Here is a 16841-nt window from a genome sequence, read left to right on the forward strand (position 1 = left end):
CAAAGACTGTTGCGATCCGCTATACTTGTGGGTCATCACCGCACAACCAATTTCTTGGTGGTTGTACCATGACAAGACAAGACAAGACAAGAGGAGGTCCACTTTATCACATCCCATTTGAGCAATCAGGCAGGGAGAGGTCCTTCCCGGGGACCTTGAAGTCAGCATATGACTTCATAAACATTGCAATGGTAACCTACCGGCATAAGGACGTGCAACCGAACGCGGCCACAGTGCCCCTCCCCGCTCAATTCCCATAGGAGAGGACGGAGACTCCATGGTTAACCGTGGCCATGGCCCTAGCTATATAAGATCCATTCCACTGGCGGGAGCGGGCATCCAATGATCCAATCTCATGCTCAACTTCATTTAGCATGGTGGAGTGGGCATCCAATGATCTAATCATCCAATCTCATTCTCAACTTCATCAAGCCTTTCATCCAACCATTCGAGCACTCTCTCCTCGACCAACCATTCCAACATTCATCCATATATCCATACACACACATATCCAGAGAGAGATCTAGTCTATCGTTCATCTATAGGCTCTTAGAGCACACCCCCATGGAGAAACTTAGTAGTCCGACTTCGTAGTCTATCCGTCCACCCCCACCCCTCCCATTGTAACAGCTTGAACACCTCACACGCTCGATTATAAAATCGCACCAGGATATAGGGGTTTTATCGGGGATCTTCCCAGGGCCTGAACATGTATACATATCGTGTGTTCAAATTTGTTAGGACATGCACAATGGGGTGATACAATCCTCCCTTAGAGTTGCCACGGAAGATTTTTTTGCTTTGTTGGAGGAGAGATAAATAAGATAGAGGAGGTTGTCTTTCCTTAGCTAGGGGACGATCTCGCACAAAATAAGAGACATATATTTCATATGTTGTAGTGTATGTATGTCTTCCCTTAGCAAACTAATTTGTTATTAAAAACTTGATTCTCATTAATTTCTAGGGATGACAATAATAGATAATGCATTGCACTACAACTTGTATCTAGTAGATGATGTGGATGGTTAAGGAAAGCCATGTCGTCTCTGTCATTGTGCATGCCCTTAGCCCATCGGATCCTGGGCACAAGTTAAGCTTACGTAAAGGTATACGAGCGGGAATCTCAACCCGACTGATGCAATGAAAATAAAAAGCAGACTCTTAGCATAATTGTGGTCGGCATTTTTTGCTCAATGTGTATAATAATCAAATCATACTAATTTAATGACGTATATCAATATAAGATAAGAACATGTGAAGCTGATTGTTAGCCAGTGTTTATCATGTTTGAATTTCACATGGGTAGCAGTTGTTATCATCATGTTTAATACTTTGGAATTAATAGGAAACTGTTGCCCAAGTTTCCAATAAATACCAATTCCGAAATCTCATGATAAACATCTACATCCAAACCACTAGTAGAAAATGGGGCATCCATCTAAGCCTTTGGTACCGGTTCCCTTACGAACCGGTACCAAAGTGATCATTTGCACCGGTTTGGGGGCTCAGGCGGGCGAGGAGCTCTGGCACCGGTTTGGGAGGGGCTTTAGTACCGGTTCGTGTTAGGAACCGGTACGAAAGGTCTTCGTCCAAAATTCAGACGCGCGGTGGGGCCAGGGCTGGACCTTTCGTACCGGCTCGTAACACGAACCGGTACCAAAGGGTGCCACCATATCATCACATCGCGAACCCGTCCCTGGCTCTTCTTCATCTCATTTTTCTCTTCTTCCTATCACACTCTAAATTTTTTTGCACCTCTCACACTCCAACAAATCTCTATTTTTTCTCCACCATTTAACAAGATTAAGGGCATACATCTATCCAAGGGTTAGCAATATCATCCTTCCTTCCGGCGTTCCTAATTTAGCTCATTTCTTTGGTAGTTTTAACTCATACTATTTTTCTAGTGCTAGAAAGGTGTTCGATGAAATGCCTAATTTAGGGATTTATTTTTTTATATGCAATTTGAGCTGAAATTATGGTATGTTTTGTAGGTTTTAATTAGTATCATCCCCGTCCTCACAGTCGTCGATCGCCAGCGTCATCCCCTAGCCGACACCGTACAACCTCGGTGAGCCTCTTCTTTTTATAAAAAAAAATTAGTTTTATGTGATGAACTTGAATATTAATTAAGTTGGTCACTCATATATCCACGATGTTGTGTAATTAATGATTTTTGATATACATATAAAATGCAGATGAGTCGACAATGGATGTACGGTGACCGGTGCCATCCCGAATTCATTAATGGCATGCATTATTTTCTCAACGTGGCTGAGGCAAACAGGCGGTCGAATGGTTTCATCTATTATCCATGTAGTTCCTGTAAGAATATGAAGGATTACTCTACCCCAAAGACCATTGACGTCCACCTGCTGGAGAACAGTTTCATGCCCAGCTATAATTGTTGGACCAAGCATGGAGAAAGAGGGGTTATATTGGAAGACAACAAATAAGAAGAGGATAGTGACAACTATCCTATATTCACTGAAGATGGTGATAGTAGAATGGGGGAAAATGAAGCTGAAGAAGAGCCCATTTTTGATGAGCCGATTTTTGATGACCCGGATGATGATTTGGGTCGGGCCATTGTTGATGCGAAGATGAACTGCGGAAATAAAAAGGAGAGGTTGAAGTTGGAGAAAATGTTTGAGGATCACAACAAACTGTTGTACCCAAATTGCAAAAATGGCCAGAAAAAGCTGGGTACCACGCTGAAATTGCTGCAATGGAAGGCAGAGAATGGTACTTCTGACAAGGGATTTGAAAAGTTGCTGAAAATAATAAAGAAGATGCTTCCAGGGGAGAACGTATTGCCCTCTAGTACGTACGAAGCAAAGAAGGTTGTATGCCCTCTAGTATTAGAGGTGCAGAAGATACATGCATGCATCAATGACTGCATCCTCTACCGCAAGGAGTACGAGAATTTGAATGCATGCCCGGTATGTAGTGCATTGAGGTATAAGATCAGGAAGAGTGTTCCTGCGAAGGTAATGTGGTATGCTCCTATAATACCACGGTTGAAATGTTTGTTTCAGAACAAAGAGCATGCCAAGTTGTTGCAATGGCACAAAGAGGATCGTAAGAAAGATGTGATGCTGAGACACCCCGCTGACGGGTCGCAGTGGAGAAAAATCGACAGAGAGTTCAAGTCATTTTCAGATGATGCAAGGAACTTAAGATTTGGTCTAAGTACAGATGGCTTTAATCCTTTCGGGGAGCAGAGCTCCAGTCATAGCACCTGGCCAGTGACTCTATGCATCTATAACCTTCCTCCTTGGTTGTGCGTGAAGCGGAAATTCATTATGATGCCAGTGCTCATCCAAGGCCCGAAGCAACCCGGCAACGACATTGATGTGTACCTGAGGCCATTGGTTGAAGAAATTTTAGAGTTGTAGCGTGAAGAAGGTGTACCTGTGTGGGATGAGCACGAACAAAAGGAATTTAACCTACGAGCGTTGTTATTTGTAACCATCAATGATTGGCCTGCTCTTGGTAACATTTCAGGGCAGTCAAACAAGGGATACAATGCATGCACACACTGTTTAGGTGAGACTGACAATAAATATTTGGGAAACAAGAATGTGTACCTAGGATATCGTCGATTTCTTCCAAAACAACATCACATAAGAAAGAGAGGAAAGCATTTCGGAGGTGAGGCAGATAACCGAACGAAGCCTACCCGCCCTACTGGGGAAGTTATATATGATATGGTCAAGGATTTAAAATTGATCTTTGGAAAGGGTCCTGGCGGACAATCTGTTCCGCATGATGTTGACGGACATGTACCCATGTGGAAGAAGAAGTCGATATTTTGGGAGCTACCCTACTGGAAATTCTTAGAGGTTCACTCTGCAATCAACGTGATGCACGTGACAAAAAATCTTTGCGTGAACCTGCTAAACTTCTTGGGCGTGTATGGGAAGACAAAAGATACACCGGATGCACGGCAGGACCAGCAAAGTATCCACGAAGGAAACAACCTGAATCCAGAGAAGTATCATGGTCATGCCAGCTACGCTCTTACCAAAGAGGAGAAGGAGATCTTTTTTGAAGTCCCGAGTAGCATCAAGGTACCATCTGGCTTCTCGTCGAATATAAAGGGAATAATAAACATGTCAGAGAAAAAGTTTCAAAACCTAAACTCTCATGATTGCCACGTGATTATGACACAATTACTTCCGGTTGCATTGAGGGGGCTTCTGCCGAAAAATGTTCGAGTACCCATCGTGAAGCTATGTGCGTTCCTCAATGCAATTTCTCAAAAGGTGATCAATCCACTTACTCTACAAAATTTACAGAAGGATGTGGTGCAATGTCTAGTCAGCTTCGAGTTGGTGTTCCCACCATCCTTCTTCAATATTATGACACATCTCCTAGTTCACCTGGTCGAAGAGATTGGCGTTCTCGGTCCTGTATTTCTACATAACATGTTCCCCTTTGAGAGATTCATGGGAGTCTTAAAGAAGTACGTTCATAACCATGCTAGGCCAGAAGGAAGCATCTCCAAGGGCTATGGAACAGAGGAGGTCATTGAGTTTTGTGTTGACTTTATTCCTGACCTTAAACCGATCGGTGTTCCTGAATCGCGCTATGAGGGGAGACTGCGTGGAAAAGACACGCTAGGAAAGAAACAACGTGTATGGATGGACATTCTTCCACTCAAGCACACTACACAGTTCTACATAATTCCATCTTGCTGGCTCCGTACAAAGAGGAACACAAGGATATCTTACGCTCTAAATACCCGGAGCAACGTGAAGATTGGATTGATGGAGAACACATGAAGACTTTCAGCGGTTGGTTGCAAACATGTCTCATGAATGTCACTGATGACGAGCAACTATACTTGTTGGCCAAGCAACCATCTTCGACTATATCGACTTTTCAAGGGTACGAGATTAATGGGAATACATTTTACACGTTCGCCCAAGATAAAAAGAGCACCAACCAAAAGAGTGAGGTCCGCTTTGGTGCAGAAGATGACAATGGGAACAAGGTCACATATTATGGGTACATAGAGGAGATATGGGAACTTGACTATGGACCTAATTTCAAGGTCCTTTTATTCCGGTGCAAATGGTTCAACCTGAAAGACGGGGTACAGGTAGACCCGCAGTACAGAATGACTACAGTGGATCTCAAGAATCTAGGGTATGACACCAAACCATTCGTCCTAGCCAGTGAAGTGGCTCAGGTTTTTTATGTGAAGGACATGTCTAGCAGACCGAAAAAAAGAAAAGAAAGGCAAGAGGACACATCATACGATGAGCCAAAGCGGCACATAGTTCTTTCAGGAAAAAGAAACATCGTGGGAGTAGAGGACAAGACAGACATGTTAGAAGATTATAATAAGTTTGATGATATTCCACCCTTCAAGGTAAAAACTGACCCAAGCATCATCTTAAATAATGAAGATTGTCCATGGTTACGTCCACTGTTCAAAAAATCGTCCGATTCAACGATTAATCGCCCGATTAATCCCTATTCAGTGGTCACCGATTAGCCGATAAATTTATTTATCGTCCGATTAACTCATTTATCGCCCGATTAATCGTCCGATTTGCCTATTAATCGCTAATAATCAGCCGACCGAGTTGAACCCGATAAGCGATTTTCTCAACATTGGTTACGTCACAGTCAGAACAAAGGGAAACACACGAAGAAAACTCAGAAGACTAGCTAGATAGGGATCATAACTTGTGTATCTCAATATGGAAATCACTTTTGTGTAATGATGTTACTGTATGTAAGATATTAACAATGGAGATGGTTGGCTTGTTTTACTAGTTAAGTAGCTTTCACTGGGTTGCAGGGAAATTTTTCCGAGGCGGAACTTCAGAATATGCCATATATAGGGCATGTGCACCAAGGGCATATTCGAGAAGTTCCGCCATGGGAGATTTCCCAACCCTTTCCCCAACATTGTTAGAGGAGATGGAGTCTTTCACGGGCTTGCAGGGAAATTTTTCCGAGGCGGAACTTCCGAAGATGCCATAGGGTGTGTGCACCAAGGGCATCTTCGAGAAGTTCCGCCACGGGAGATTTCCCAACCCTTTCCTCCATCCATGGGGATGAAACTCTCCATCCATGTTGGCTTGTTGAGCTACTTGCCATGGCGTATCGATGCTCCTTTTATAGGCACGGCGCCGCTTCTACTTTGTCTTCTTCCTCCGACAGAGCGTCATGCGCTACATGCTTTATCTCATCGAGCAGGGCGTCCTTATCCTGCCGACAGCTTTAGTACCGGTTGCACCCAGCAGCCGGTACTAAAGGTTACCCACGCGTCCTTATCCCACCGACAGTTTTGTTACATGACAGAAAAACCACCTTTAGTACCAGTTGCACCCACCAGCCGGTACTAAAGGTTTCCCGCGCCATTGCGTTCCCGCCTATTTTCTTCCCGCGCTTTCCACCGGTTCCCGCCTCTGTCTTCCCGCCTCCGTCATCCCGCCATTTTTTCACTATATACATGTAGGCTTGGCCTCCATTTACATATCACATCTAGCTCCCCGGCTTCCATCGTTCTCTCCCATGGCTTCCATCGTATCTCTCACCCCCTGGGAGGCGGAGGCGCTTTGCGCCTCGAACTACCCCTGCCCGCCGGGCTACCGCGTCCCGACCGGCTGGTTGCTTAGCGTCAGAGGCGTACCGGTCCCTCCTGTCCCTCTAGGTGTGGCGCGCGAGATGGCCATCATGAACCACTACTACTTCGAGCTCACGCCAGAGCAACGGAGGAATCCCCAGTGGCATCCCGACTACAGCCCGACTTGGGAAAGCTTCTTCATCAATCGGCATGAGAGGGCGCTTGCAAGGCACGAGGAGGGCGGCCCGCCTCCTAAGAACTTCAACGAGGCCGGCCGTTGGCTATGGTGGCGCGGCCGGACTCTCCAGGGCGTCATGGCCTACCGTGGCCCCCGCATGCGCTACCCTCAGTCCCAGCCCACGCGTGCTCACCCGCCGACGTTCGACTACCGCGACCCCGATGCCAGCGACGATGATGCCACGCTTTTCTTTTCTATATCTTTTTTGATGAGCCATTTTATTCCCGCCCTTTCTTTCCCGCCTTTTTTCTCCCACGCGCGGCGTCGTGGCGGGAAAGTTTCCCGCGCGACATCGTGGCGGGAAACTTCCCCACGCGGACGACGTCGTGGCGGCAGTGAAGAAAAGAAATAGAAAATATATAGAAAAGAAATAGAAAAAGAATTAGAAAAGATATAGAAAAGAAATAGAAAAGAAATAGAAAAAAGATATAGAAAAGAAATAGAAAAGAAAACAAACAGAAATAGAAAAACAAATAGAAAACAAATAGAAAAGAAAAGAAATAGAAAATAAAAAGAAAAGAAAAGAAACATGAAAGAAAAAAAGAAACAGAAAAGAAAAAAGAAACAGAAAAAAAAAAGAAATAGAAAAGAAACAGCGAAAGAAAAGAAAACAGCAAAAGAAAAAGAAAACTAAAAAAATACCTTTGGTACCGGTTGGTACCACCAACCGGTACCAAAGGGGTTCGCCTCTGTTTCACTTAGCCGCGCGGGCAAGAATTCCCCAAATCGCATGCATTTCTTCACACGCACACGCGCGCGCCGTCCGTCGCCGTCGCGCACCACGCCGTCGCCTCCGTCCGTCGTGACCGCCAAGCCGCACCACCCGTCGCCGCGTCCCCTGCACTCCGTCGCCGTCACCGGCCGCTCCCCCTCCGCCGGCAACCGGAGAGGTACGTCTCCCGCCTCCTCCAACAGTGCCTCCCTTGTCCCCTCCTCCGGCAGCGCCTCCCGCCGCTGCGGCTGCCGCTGCCTACACCGAAGCAACCGCCGCCTCGCCTCCCTGGGCTCCAACCGCCGCCTACGCCGCGCAACAATGGAGGACGCGCGCGTCTGCGGGCAGTGGCGCGTGCCGGTGCCCTCTCAACCACGGCCGCTCACCACGTATTCGACGAAATGCGGCAGCCGGCTCCAGCGCGCGCAACACGCGCCTGTTCGACAAGGTCGCCCTCCTTGAAGAGCTTGTTGAACTCGAGCTCCTGGTCGGGGTCGAAGGCATCGATGGCCACCAGCCGGAACTCCTGCAGGTGCCGCAGAGCCGGCGCGCCGCCTTGCCGAGGTGGCCCAGCTCCGGGCGGGTGAGCTTGTCCTCGCGCACGCCGTGGTAGCCGACCTGCACGGAGTCGTAGCCGTCGGTGGCGGCTGTCTTCACCTGCGTCACCACGTTCTCGCCGTCCCGGAACCCGACCACTGTGACCGGCACGGGCTTCCAATTGTCCGGGTCGAAGTAGGTCATCATCCCCACCTTGGTCGCCATCACCCCGACGCCCGCCTCGTACGAGGCCGCCCGCACCACCGCCAGCGGAGGCCTCCTCCGCGCTCCTCTGGGAGCGGAGAAGGATATGCTGCGGCGGCGTGGGATGAGGAAGCCCAGTGAGCCGCCGAGGCTCGCGGCTGCCATGGCCATTGCTGGTGGATTCGAGCGAGATTAGTGCAGCGGTGGTGGTTCCCTCTGATGGTGGCGCTCGTTTGGGATTTAGATGGTGTAGATAGGGGTTTGTGGCCACCTCTCCTTATGCGTGTTGTTGTACGTGCCCTCCGCCGTAGCCGTGCTCGTAGGCGCTGTGCCCCTGCTGCACATACCCGCCGTGCTGCTGGCCATGGCCGCCGTACCCCTGCTCGTAGCCACCGTGTCCGTACCCGTACCCGTGGCCTTTGCTGCCGCCGACAAGGTTGGACACGAACCCCTTCATGCCGCCGTTGTGGCCGCCTCCCATGTCGTGGCCGCCACCCATGGTTGATCAGTAACAAATTTTAAAAGTAAATCCATCAACCTTTGGTGCTCGGAAAATAGAAACGAATCCATTGAGAGAAGAGCGAGAGGAGGAGGGGGAACACCGAGTCCGTGGTCGTGGCGGTCCGCTAGGCTTTTTTGCTTTCTTCATTTCAATTGTTATCCATCTAGCAATCTGTTATATGATCATGACATGATGAATGAAATATAATTTCTTTCTTAATTTTGTATTAACATTGAGGTATGGTGGACGGCACCTTCGTCCGAGATGAGGAGGGGGAAGAAGCGGTGCAGAAATTGATCTATGAGAGTGCCCGTGGTACGGAACCCGATGGAGATGACAACGAGTTCGAAGACTTTCTGAATGATTTCGGCAAGGGACCTGAGTCTGAACAAATTAGAAGAGACAACGAAGTGTCCATAACAAACTCCGGCGAGGTGTATATTTATGTATCAATTAGTCTATGTTCATCCCTAGATGCATTCATTTATTTGTATTGCACTTATTAACGAATAATTTTTTCTTTTAGCCTTCTGCATCATCGAGCAAGTCTGTTAAAACAAAACGATGCCCGACGAGAGTGTTAAAGGGCGAGGGCAGGTTAGCCCTCACGACATTTAAGGCTAATGGTAAACCGGAGCATCCCAAAGAGCACTGCCGCACATTTACAAATCAAGCTGGAGTTCTTGTTAGGGACCATGTACCGATCAGCATTCAAGAGTGGAATAAGCCGAAGAAAGCGGGGACTGAACCTAGTTATGTCAACGACGCGATGAATTTTTTTCTTTGGGACAGTCTACTGACACGATTCAGCCTACCGGAAGACATGACGGAATGCCAGAAGAATAAAGTCAAGGAATGGACATGGAAGAAGATGGCCATACAATTCCAGACCTGGAAGAAAAAATTATGGGACAAATATAAGAATGAAGATCCAGTATTCGATGATAATCTAGTGAAGATAAAAGATCACTGGCCCGCATTTAAGAGGTATAAGCAATCGTCTACTTTTGTGTCCCGATCGGTCACAAATACGAAAAATGCTTCAAAGAAGAAACTTTGGCATCATTTGGGGTCAGGTGGCTACAAGACTGCCATTCCGAAGTGGACAACGTTTGAAAATAAACTGATGAATGCAAGAATCACTCCACAGACATGGGACTGGCCCGAACGGTCCAAGTTCTGGTTGTTCGCGCATGGGGCAGGGTTGGACCCAAAGACAGGGCTGATCGTTGCGCAGGGAAAATGGAAGGAAAAAATTGAGGCAATCGTACCGAAGCTTGTAGATGCAATTGACAAGGTCGGAAAGGGAGAGTACATTCCCGATAGAGAGAATGACGAGCTGACACTCGCTCTGGGGAATCCTGAACACGTTGGACGGGTACGAGCTCGCCCAGGTCTCACCTTGAAGGAAGCGTGGCCGGACAGCGCTGACACTTATAGAAGCCGTTCACGAAAGAAGAAGAAGGACGCCGACACGTTAACAAAAATTTTAAATAGGGTCGAGGCGCTTGAGAAAAATCAGAGGGCACCTGATCAGTCGCTGTTTCTACAGGATCCACAAGCCGATGCTGCCCCATCTCAACGAAGAAGCAGTGTCGGTTCCTCGCATCTTGACGGATGTGGAGGAAGCTACCCCGTGGATTATGTCACGGAGAAGACATATTGCGAGCTACATATGTTATTCAGGACCACGTCCGTTAAGGTGGCGGCCGGCTATGTGTACCCAAGTGAAGATGGAGCAACACACCATCATATGCCCATTCCACCTGGTTGTGTTCGTGTTTGGGTGGATGAAGTTGTTCCTGGTTTTGAAACAGTGGAGCTTGATATTCCTAGAGGTGACGATGAGAGGACACTGGCCGATGTCAAGCACGGTTTCGCCCTATGGCCGAAGAAGTACATCATCCTTTTGCAAATGCCACCGACTCCTCCACATGAGCAGCAAATGCCATCGACTCCTCCTGGTAGCAGTCCTCGTGAGCAGCCAAGTCCACACCTACCTGAGAGGGACCCCAGCGTGAGTCCACCATCTCGAGATCCTCCGCGTAAGACAGCGCCCGTTAAGCGGAACGGTACGCCGCCTAGGAAGAGATCTAGAAAGGAGAAACCACAGCCGCCCATTGAGAAGTTACCTTGGGAAAAAAGTGAAGAGGAAAATAGGGAAACCGTTGAGTCCGAGCTGAAAGCCTTTTTTGCACCGAAAGTGCCAGAGATACCTTTTGAGAAGAGACTAGATCCGGTGAAAGTTGTGCGTACCGTTGAAAATCTATATGACCCTATACCATCGCCGCCATCTGAATATAGGCGTTCTATTGAAAGGTCGTATGACAAGATGATCGAGGCGAAAAAACCCGTTCAATCGGGTGTCAAGGAGATAAAAGGGATACACCAAGTCTACCAGCTCGGACAACAACCCGTTCAATCGGTCCCCCCTCTGAAGGTGTTTGACGGGAAGGCCGTTCAAAGTTCTCTACAAAACACAACCGATTACGCCTTCGCTGAACGAGCATATCAATTTGTTCAAGGGAAAGATTTGGTCGAGAATCTCAGGAAGCTACCAACACGTATGCATAACTTACATTCGTGGTACCTTAATGCCTCAAAGGGAGGGACCGATACTATCATGGTGCGAGTTAGGGAAGAGCACTACTTCCAGGAATACTGTGTGAACGTTGACTTCAACGAACTTTTCCAGTTATACAATCTCCGTGCCCTCGACAAATCTATCATCAGTTGCTATTGTCTGTAAGTGATTTATTTAATTTGACAAGTCTTTAGCTCAACTCGTTCATTGTCTGCAAATTATAATCTTTTGTGCGCTATATTATGCAGATCGAAGATGCTCGAATGCAAAAGGGACGAAATCACGAACATTGTGTTCATTGACCTGGACACAATGTATGTTAGAACCATAGAAGAACCCCTCTATAACAAGGATACACCGGAGACTTTTCTAAGGTTTTTGAAGCGACAACATGACAAAAGGCTAATAATTTGTCCTTACAACTTCCAGTGAGTCTTACTGTCTTATAACACATTATATTTTGCTCACCATATGCCAAAATTTTAACTGATAACTTATATATATGACACTACATATTTAGATGTGCGTAGGTTTCACTTTATTCTTCTCGTCATCAAAATGTACGATGGAGAAGTTGAAGTTTTTGACTCACTAAGCAAAAATTCAGAACTATACAAGTCTTGTTTTCTTATGCTCATAAGGTAATTTTAATTCTTATCGGTTTGTTTCGTTAATTTCCTGCTATCAACTAATTGATAACTCTTTTATGCATTTTCTTTTGTCGGGCAGCGTATGGGAAACTTTCATCAAGGAAGATAAGTCCCATGAATGGCAACCGAAGCTGCGATGGCGTGCGAAAGTAAGTAGTACTACCTAGGTCCACACACATTTATCATACTTCACTATTGTTTGATTGAATTATATTCTTGTAAAGAAATACCCGCAAAAACCACAATGGACTGATCTATGTGGATACTACATTTGCGAGTACATCCACAGAATTATCAGCGAGAGAACGAATAATGAAAGAAATAAAGAGGTACGAAAACAATATTTACAAATTTATTTTCTTATCATAAGTTGTGCTGAGTTTCAGTAATAGTTGTTTGATTGTGATTTGATATATATATATATATATATATATATATATATATATATATATATATATATATATATCGACGCGGATTTTCTACCAAGGGTGGTAGCTATGCATAGGATAGCAACCGTTGGATAGTGGGGCTCCAACTCTCTCCAGGTGCAGATCAAAAAAAGGGTCCGTCATCTCATGTAACGGTGTTTTGGTTCTCTGCCAGTATAGATGTTTGGTAGTGAAATGACAAAATCACACGGTCACGGTAACCATACCGTGTGCAAGTTGTCGTTTTTTACCTATTTTGACAATTTGTATCGGTAACGGTAGCATATGCCATACCGTATGCATTTTGTTATGCAAGTACTAGTAGCTACCATAGTCACATTGTTGTTTTGCTTCTAAAAACACACATTGCCACGGCTATGGTTGTCTGGTTTTGTCATGCAAGTACTAGTAGCTACCATAGTCACATTGTTGTTTTGCTTCTAAAAACACACATTGCAACGGTTACGGTTGTCTGGCACTGCGAGTGAGCTATCATCTGTGTGCGGTTGGAATTGATTCAATAAAATATAGTGGTTCAAGATAGCCGTAGTCGTGGTTAAACTGTTGAATTGTGGTTGAATGCCCAAACTATTTATGGCACGGTTGTTATATTCGCAGCATTTTTTCACATGCAGTTGATAATAAAATCTGAATGCACACTTATCCCGGCTCGTTAGTGGTCCCCTTAATTTGATAGTTGTATCGAATTTGAATGCACAAAACCTGGACAAGCAGTTTTACGTTTGTCAGAGCGCGGTTGCATGCGGTTGACAAAAAATTCTGAATCCACAAATCTTTCACAGCTCGGTACTAGTTGGTCCGTGCCGTGCATAAGTTGTCAGAGTGAGTGCAAAACAACGTTTTTATTAGTAGCCATGCCAGGAACAAATACAGCTGGTGTGGGGCTTCAAAACTTTCCAACATTTAGTTCAAATTTCACCACATGTACAAATATACGATCAGTTCTATACATTGCCGACCACACTTCAAACTGATCATATATATAGGTGATTTTCAAACACATATGCCTCCAGATTTGTTCTTGGTTTCTTGAAGTTCCAGCTTGTTGATAGGCATGAATGTCATAGAAGAACATGCTTCAGGCATCCATGTTAAAAATAAGTTTAGTACGCAGATAAAAGAGTTTAGTGCCTGTAAACATAAAAATGACTGCAGGTAAACATAATTCTGCAGAAATTGCAGATAAAGTGAAGCGGCGATATCGATAGTAAGAAGATAATACCATAAGATGAAACGATGGTAGCAGAATGAATAAGTGAGACGCCCCATTTGTGAGCTCATCTGACAACCCCTCACCACCATTGAGGATCTTGGTCACAGTCCCGCACCCTGATATCTTGTCTTTCCTGATCAAATTCAAAAACTCAACAACAAACTGTACACGGACTGTTTGACTTTTAGAGTTGTACTTTAGTGTTACTTCTTACTGAGCATAGGACAGTAGGTCAGCCATTACTGCTGGAACGGTGATGAAACAAGTCACTTTCTAAAAAAAAAGTCACTTTGCGTTCCTAGATGGCTTAGGTAGCCAATTTTGTGTCAAATTTAGGTATCAGAACATGGCAGCCTCCAGCCATCAGGATGACCAAGCATGAGGAGATCCCTCCGATATGGCATACAGAGGGGCTGTATGCAGGTGAACATGCAATAAACATACAATGCAGGGATAAAAAAGTGAAAATACTCTAGAACTTCAGATAAAAACGATGAATACAAATCAATGTAACGAACCAGCCCATATCTTTTACCAGATGTAAAGCATATCAAAGCTACATCCCTTGGAGCCGACACAGGCTCCATCACCGTAGTTCCTCCGTAAGTTCTCTTGATATGATTAAGTGACATGACTGAAAATGATATGTTGAATACATAGGATTACAAAATGCCAGTACTATATGCTGCAAAGGTTTATTTTCAAACTGACTGATCAATCCTAAAAAGGGAAGGAAACATGTATCTTCTTCATCCTCTGCATAATAATCCAAAACAAAAACTTGCAGGTTCGCTGGTGCTGACAGGGTCCCCCATTGTGAGGTAAAGACCAATGGTTGAGAATCTCTTGCTCTCCATCAACTGGAGCACCCATGAGCTGTAACTTCCATCAAAGATGAACGCCGACGGTCGCACAAGCTCTAGGGCATGTGTTGTCTCCTCGAAGCTCTAGATGACAAGAAAGAGAACCCCATTGTTTAATATCCCATTCTTCAGAGTAGCACATTCAGAAAAATACCTATCAAAAACTTGTGAAGCGAGTTGGGAGATTATGATGGTGTGCGGGTGCTCTTGATTAGATTAGGGGAAGAAGAATGTTCTTACCCAGCGGTAGTTGAGAGGGGTGATGATTGCTCCAATGTAAGGGATGGCAGTAAGAGAAAATAAGCAAACATAAGTAGAATTTCTAAAAAAAAATGTAGAATTTGGGAAATCCGTGAAGAAACGGAACTGGATCTTTCAGACGAAACAAACAAAATCAACATCGCCTAGTGAAGCAAATCCTGATAAAAATTTCTACTGTACGATTTATTTGAATGAACATGGATTTCAAAATTCTCACACAAATCAACAAGGGATTAGAAACACCACTAAAATCCCGTTTCATCATGGGACCAATTCGACAGAGGAGGAAGGAGGAAGCAGTTCATGATACCGACATGGACAGTTCAGACGACCGAAAATAGAATTTCAGCCGTGTTTTGCACTAATGTTCTGAACTAGCGAATCATCCACACCGATTTTTTGCACTGTTTTGAAAGCCTGCACTACCTTGCCAAAACATGTGTGATTCCTATCGAGCAATAGCTGAACTTCCCTACTTAGAAACAAAACAGAGGGGGGACAGAAAGAGGATAACTGGGAAGAGAAACACGGTCCGAGAAACACCAACCATCCTCGGCCATTACCGTGATGGCCGGAAGCACGAGAGGACCAGGTGTGCCCAGATAGCAGAGAAGCATCAAGCAAGAGGTGCTTGGCCTCCCGACGGAGACGTGGGGAACAGCAGGCCCTGCCTCCCGGCGACGGCGTGGGAACAGCAGGGACGCTGCGACCCGGCGGCTGCACGGCGAGCACGAGGGACGCGACCTTCGCGGTGCTGCGAGCAGAAGCTTCGCGGCCTCCCGGCGGCGACGCGGTGAGCAGGACTTCCCGGCCACCCGGTGGCGGCGCGGCGAGCAGGAGCTTCGCGGCGACGCAGCGAGCAGGTCTTCCCGGCCACCCGGTGGCATGGCGGCGAGCAGCAGAGTCACAACCTTGGCGACGCGAATAATAGGAGCTTTGCAGCCTCCTAGCAGCAACGCGGAGAGCAGGAGCTTCGGCCTCCCGGCGGCGGCGCGGCGAGCAGGAGGGTCACGACCTTGGGGGCGCGACGAGAAGGAGCTTCGCGGCCTCCCGGCGACGGCGTGGAACCAGGAAGTGTGTGGCCTCCCTGCCGGCGCGGAACCCGGTGGAGGTCGCCGGTGGTGGGATTCCCGGTGGGGGTGGCGTGGTGGGATTCGCGATGGGTACGGGGGAACGGGCGTCGTGCAGGGCTGGACGGGAACGGCTGCCGTAGCCGTGCCGGATGGAGGACGGGCACGGGCGCCGGCTGACCTCGCCCCCGTCAGGAGCCTTCCACAACCAAGCACCCGCCCGCCTCCACCCCTCTCTTCGGCCTGCGCGACACCTTGATTTCTTCCCGCGCGCTGTGATGCGGGGGTGGTCTTGCGTCGGTGGGAGCGGCAGGAGCCAGGTGAGGGCGGAGTCGCTTGATGGCAACATCTCCCCACACCCCCGGCCATCGTGGATTCCGGCGGGTTCTTTTTTAGGAGCGAGACTCAATGCCCACTGTAATTGTTGCCGAGTTGATCAGCTCTGTGAAGAGAAAAAAATACCCACTGTAATTTTTTTAACATGATTTCACACATTGAGTCGGCAATGGTGAAAACAATCCTCGTGTGAAAATTTAGCTTTTCTTACACCTTTTGACAATTTGTACCGATGACACGGTAGCTAGAGCCATACGTATGAAAATTTGCTTTTTTTACTTGTTTTCACACATTTGAGTCGGAACGGTTCTGGTAGTAGTACACGGGATTTAAAAAATAAGGTGATGCCATTAGTTGCTATCCACACGTAGTCAACTCAAAAAACTGCCAACCGTGACCGTCATTTGGTTGTTGTTTTGGCAAAAAAATTGCTACGGTTTGTATGAAGTGTCTGTACGATCCGCACCGTGGTGTTGTTTAGGTTTTGGATATTAACCGTCCGACGGGTTCTTTTCCTGTGGTACAAACCGTGTCCGTGGCTGGTTGTTGTTTTGGTATTTGTAAGAATTGCGGTATGGTTAACTAACGGAGGCGCTTGTTCGAAATCGGATGAAAACAAAATGGTCTAACACCGTG

General features: G+C 46.6%; 1 pseudogene; it reads right to left on the reverse strand.

Moving 5' to 3' along the window:
- Positions 1-7918: 7918 nt before the first annotated feature.
- LOC127315986 (large ribosomal subunit protein uL3c-like) lies at positions 7919-8460 on the reverse strand (annotated as a pseudogene).
- Positions 8461-16841: the final 8381 nt, after the last annotated feature.

The sequence above is a fragment of the Lolium perenne genome, chromosome 7 (assembly GCF_019359855.2).
Source record: "Lolium perenne isolate Kyuss_39 chromosome 7, Kyuss_2.0, whole genome shotgun sequence".
Classification (NCBI taxonomy): domain Eukaryota; kingdom Viridiplantae; phylum Streptophyta; class Magnoliopsida; order Poales; family Poaceae; genus Lolium; species Lolium perenne.